Below are 6,017 nucleotides of genomic sequence, written 5' to 3' on the forward strand. Positions count from 1 at the left end.
ACTAGACAGACACTGTTTTCCTTTCTCGAGAGCAGCTGAGGCTCTCTAGAATTTCCTCCAGTCTCACTGGTAAGCATTTGTACTCCTAACTTTACCTATACGTAGGCACATTCTTTTCTTGCTTGAAAGCAGGAGACTTCTGAAGTGTTTCTGAAGTGTTGGTCCTTTTTTTTTTTTTAATTCTGTTGGAGGGTTTTCTCCTTTCCCTCTTTATGACCTCTTCATCATTTTTCTTAACAAAAGTTCCTTTACACATTTCCCCCTTCTTTTATATTTTTCTGAAATGTTCTTCTGTTAATTCTATTTGCCTTTATTTCCATTTCAGATATATCACACTGGACATAATAGACAGACTCTTGAAATACTGCATATAAATAAATTAATTTAAAGGGCATAAGGGAATCTTATCTCAACCCTGGAATCATTTGTACTGTGAACTGTCTTATAAATTGAACAAGCACTTCATTTTGTAGAGATTTCATTTTGTAGAGAACTACAAAAAAGAAATAAAAGAAACAAGACATGGATGGAGTCCTGAAGAAATAAGGTACTCTCAAGTCAATTGGTGTTATTTGCTTTGTTTCCTGTTTTCTTTCTTTGATTAGCTCCACAAGCCAACAATTTTCATAGCACTTAAGTTTTTATTTTTTTTGAGTTTTTAAATTTATTTTGAGAGAGACGGAGATGGCATGAGCAGGGGAGGGGGAGAGAGAGAAAAGGAAAGAGAGAATCCCAAGCAGGCTCCGTGCTGCCAGTGAGGAGCCCGATACAGGGCTTGAACTCACAAACTGTGAGGTTATGACCTGAGCCAAAACCAAGAATTGGTTGCATAACCGACTGAGCCACCCAGATGCCCTGCACTTGTTAAGTTTTAACAATCCAACCTTCTTGGGGCACCTGGGTGGCTCAGTTGGTCAAGTGTCTGACTTTTGATCTCAGCTTAGGTCATGAACTCATGGTTCATGAGTTCGAGCCCTGCATCAGGCTCTGTGGTGACAGCATGGGCCTGCTTGGGGTTCTCTCTCTCCCCTCTCTCTCTGTCCCTACCCCACTTGTGCTCTCTCTCCCTCTCTCAAAATAAATAAATAAACTTAAAAAAAAATCCAACCTTCTCTATTTTCACCCTCCGTATCCTTCTAGAGCTATAAATAAAATAAGTCGTTGTCTTTCGGGAAGGATGATGTACTGGGAAGAGCATGGTGCCTGGGGCTTGAGGCCTGGGTGCCTGGTTCTTCCATTTCTACCTGTGTCACCATCCCAAGTAACTTCACATTTCAAAGCCTCTTTTCCTTGTTTGAAAAATGGCAACTGACATTTATTGAGAAAATTAAATCTCTTTTACTAACTTTTTTTCCTTAGTTTATTGGAAGGGTTTCTCCTTGGTCTTCCTCAATCTTGAAGTCTCTATTTATGGACAGTGGCAGAGGGTGGGGGGTTCATCTTAACATCTTGGGTATTATTATCTTTGGATTCTGGCAAGCTTTGCTTCACCTTGTAACCTCAACCATGGAGTCTTTTCATAAAGTGCTACGAGGCATCAAAAATATTAAAGTACATTGCAATTACTCTGTTTAAAGAATTTTCTAGGAATTTCACAATTAAAGATAATTGGAGGCACACTGCCAGGGGGTGGGGTGAGCTGAGACTAGTGATCATCATTCCACAATGTTCCTAAAGGTTTCTTATATAAATGAAAAATTCAGTTGAAGTCTCTACACAAACAACTCCATGTCTCAACATCTCTGCCTGATGTTTTACTCAGTGTTTACCTTTTCCTCCGCATATCACTGTAAAAGAGATGTAAATTAAGATTCTAATCTTCATCATCTTTTACAGGCATTTACTTAGCAATTTATCACAATGCAGAGCATATATTTGAGTTGTTAATATTAGGTCATCTGCTATATAAACTATTGGTATCTCTATGCTACAGGTGGGAAATCCTCAAGTTGACCAAGTTAACACAGAAAAGCCAGAAGTGGGGCGCCTGAGTGGCTCAGTCAGTTAAGCATTTGACTCTTGATTTTAGCTCAGGTCATGATCTCGCGGTTCGGGAGTTGGAGCCTTGCATAGGTCTCTGTGCTGACAGCTCAGAGCCTGCTTGGGATTCTCTCTCTCCCTCACTTTCTGCCCCACCCCCACTTTCTCTCTCTGTCTCAAAACAAACTTAAAAAAAAAGGAAAACCCAGAAGTAAATTCAAAATTAGATAAATTAGAACTGCCTTCCATACTTGAGTTTCCTCATTTGTAAAATGAGAATTAAAATAGCACCGACATCACAAGATTATTGTGGAGATTAAATGAGCAGCTCTTATTACAGTGCCTGGTATATAGCAAGAGTTCCATAAATATTATCTGCTTTTATTATTATAAGAAAAAAGGATAATATCACCTACTTTTCAAGGATATTATCAGAATTGTTGGACAGGCTTGCTTTTTGACCTGTCTCTTTGCCTATTCATCTGACTCATCACTGAAAGATTAATTTGATTAAAGCTAGATCCCATACCTTCCTTGTAATAGGTGACTTCATGCCACCTATCACCCATGACATACTAAGTGTTCTCCTAATTATTGTCTTCTCAAACAGTTTTCCTTTCTTGAGGACAGGAACTGGGTCTTACACTTCTTTATATTTACTACAGTGACCAGCACAATGTCTTGAACATAATAGCTGTTCAATACATATTTGTATTAAAAAAAATCATTGTTTCCATTAGCAAAGAGCACCACAAGATTCCAAGAACAAAAGGCATTGGACAAACCTTCTTTGAGATTTGGCTTTCTTTTTACATGGGTCTGCACAAATTTACATGTAGAAGTTGAGAGCAGTGCTGTGAGTGTAATTACAAAGATGACAGATAACTGGCCAGAGGACAAAGCAGGTATACTAATACAAAAATAAGTTCACACTTGAGAAATAATGTGCAAAATCTACTATACTGAGAGGATTCTTCTCCCATAAAAATCTTACATATGCTTTAGAATTTTTTTCACCCTGGAACTCATTCTAACACATGATTCAGAGCTTGCCAAAATTTGGAAACTGACCATCCTATGTAATCATCATGACATTCAAGAAACAAGACACATCAACAAAGAATGTTGCAGACTCTTATAGAGCGTTTCATGCCTAACAAAGTACTACTGGTAATGATTGAGGATTTTACTTTACAATGCGGAACAAGTGTCAGCTCTTAGCCACTAAGGTTATATGTTGGACAGACAAACAGGGCACTGTACCATTTCCAGTTAATGGGCAATAAGAATATAATGTTTGTCCAAGTGGAAGTGGATATAATGTTATGAGCCGGCAAGAAGCACGAAGTTTGGAGCCAGGAACTTGTAACTCACCATCTCTGTGAAAGCAGGGAAGTTTCCGTATCTGTAAAGTGAGAACACTAATATCCACTTCATCTACTTTTAAAAGAATTATAAAGGATCACAAAATACACTCAAAGTCCAGGTACATAGTAGAGGCTCAGCAAAGACTTTTATCTACAGAGGATATACACATAAGGGATTATAACAATTATCCAGAGGTAAGGGATAAAGATTAATTTTGTCCTGTTCTCTGGACATACCTGGGTAAAGTCTTTTGTATGTTTCTGGGTTATGAAGTTTAAGATGTCCATCTAATCATGCAGATACTTAATCTCTTATAATGCTTATACTTGTGGCCCCTAACCAGCTGAGAAGAGCCTTCCCAAAGACATTCCTCAAATGAGGAAATTGAGTCTGGCCGGTGGCTAGCCAGTGGGCTGGGCTTGCCCTTCCACGAGCAGCTTATGCGCCAGGTAGGGACTCCAGGTGTGTTTATGGGAAAGTGCTGCCGATGATGGGACAGTACACCCACCACGCGAGACTTAAGACTGCAATGCCTTAGAAAAGGCCCATTTTCTAGCCCGAGTCACGCCAACACTGGACCCCGAGTCGTGCCTTCGGCCCTTTCCCCAGATGCCAGCCCTCCCTGCCCCACACACCCACCATTCTGCGTCCCGGGAGGCTCACTCAGTCTGAGCGCCCTCTCCCCTCCTCCTAGCCGAACCCCAACCTGGCACCCTCAAGTGCACATCAGCACCCAGAGAGCGAGGACCTTGACGAGGAGAACTCCCAGCCGCACCCAATGCCCCGGGAGAGGCGAGGCACGAAGCCCGGGCATTCAGACACCCAGCTAAGTCCGTGTCCCGGGGTCCCCAGCGCCCCCACCCCATTCGAGCCCCTGGTCACTCACCGCGCGTCGCCGATATGAGGGCGGGGGCTGGGGCTGGCGAGGCCCCCGCGGCCCCGGCGCTCGCGCTCGGGGCGCACGTGTGGCTCTAGCCCTGGGCGTCCCGGCGCCAGCGCGCGCCCTACTGCCGCCGCCCCCGCCACGTGCGGCTGGTCGACCCCGGGGCGGGGGGCGCGCGCGCGCGCGCGCGCGGCGGTGGAGGAGGGCGGGGCACGGGGCTGCACGCCGCAGCTGCCGGACCCTCGGTCCCGCGGGCGCCTGCGGTTTCCCCGCCGCGCTCCACGCCAGCCAGGACCTGGTCCTGCCCCCCGCCCCCGTGGGCTCCCAGTGTCGCCCGGAGCAAGGGGATTATCGCTGGGCACCTGCCTTCCCGACACAAAATGCGGACGCAAAGCCTTCGCTTCTAAGGTTGAGCGAGCCTTGACGGAGTTGGTGCGGTGAATTACGTGCGAGGTAGGACCAGCCCGACAAAACCATGTCCTCAGCTTGCACAGCCACAAGGAGTCACTTTGTTGACTCATGTTAGAGTGAGAACTTTCCTCAGAGATGTCCTTCCTCTGCGCGCTCTGCGCTGCCCGCCTCCGCACGCTCGCGCAGGCTCTCCACGGTGGGCAGTGGGATGACAGATAACTAGCACTCTTAGATGGCATGACACCGACCCTAAGTGGTCCCGTGTTCGATATGTTGTAAGTGGGGTTCTGAGGGAAGGGGGAAAACTGCACACAAATGCAGAGGGGATGACAGCAGGACCCTTAACTTATGACAGTATTTCACTGGATCTAGGAATTCATTGACGATACTACTTACCGTGTTTTAGGTACCAGTAAGAAATAAGACTTGTCACATAAGCTATGACACATGCTTTCTTGTCACCTAATGTCTTTTGATTAAATTTTTATTTATTGAAATATCCCTTTTAGATTTATTTAGAAATATATGTTTGTATTATCTAACACTCTTCTTCATTCACAAAAGGAGAAGGGAAATACAAGCAAAATCAATTGGTTAAGATATTCTTCAGATACATTCACATTGGGTCCAACGCTCCCCATCACCTTTTTTTTCACCCAGTATCATCCTCAGTGACAGAAGAGTTGTAATAAGGCAGCATGTCTTAACAGTGTCCCACTGTTGTCTCTAGGGTATTCTTCCAGGCCACCAAAACCAACCTAAGTTAGCTGGGCATGCTCAGAACCAGCCCCCTCATCAAACTGGGCAGTAGGCATAAAACTCCCCATTGTTGGAGACATTAAATATGAAAAATGAACATCTTAGAATCAACAACGTACCCTGGATTGTTTTTATGAGACGGTGACATATGGTGGTATTTACACACTTCAGCAATTTGTCTCCATAATTAATGGATAAAAACAAACATTTTAAATTGTAGAATCTTAACATTACTGTGTAATGAGATGGTGAATGGTTGTGGAAATCATTTGCAACAAAGTCAAAAGAGTTATCTTAAAACTGAGGTTTTTTAAATTTTTTTCACCAAAAAAGGTAAATGTTCTAAATTTGCTGATATGTTCTGTAATGTTATGCATCTATCAGTAGCATGTTACCAAATAGGTTTTTCTTAAAAAAAAAAAAAATCACAGGCTTTTTTTTGTCCCTTCAAGGTAAAGATAATATTTTAACACTGAGTGAGAAAGTGCTATTAAGGGAACATTTGAAAACAAGAACAGTATTTCAAAATGTTGCCATAACTGTGTGGGGGTGGGGGTGGATTGGTAAAATTATGTTTGTCACCTACAAAAAAAGTACTTAAGAAGCCTTGGAAACA

At 43.3% G+C, this 6,017-nt stretch overlaps 1 protein-coding gene across 1 annotated transcript in view; it reads right to left on the bottom strand.

Annotated features, from left to right (window-relative positions):
- IL12RB2 (interleukin 12 receptor subunit beta 2) overlaps positions 1-4,359 on the bottom strand; it is a 78,807-nt gene extending 74,448 nt beyond the window's left edge. Inside the window, exon 1 of the mRNA XM_058717030.1 lies at positions 4,235-4,359. The gene's annotated coding sequence lies outside the window, so the exon portion shown is untranslated. The remainder of the gene's footprint in view (positions 1-4,234) is intronic.
- Positions 4,360-6,017: the final 1,658 nt, after the last annotated feature.

The sequence above is a fragment of the Neofelis nebulosa genome, chromosome 2, assembly GCF_028018385.1.
Source record: "Neofelis nebulosa isolate mNeoNeb1 chromosome 2, mNeoNeb1.pri, whole genome shotgun sequence".
NCBI classification, from domain to species: Eukaryota; Metazoa; Chordata; class Mammalia; order Carnivora; family Felidae; genus Neofelis; species Neofelis nebulosa.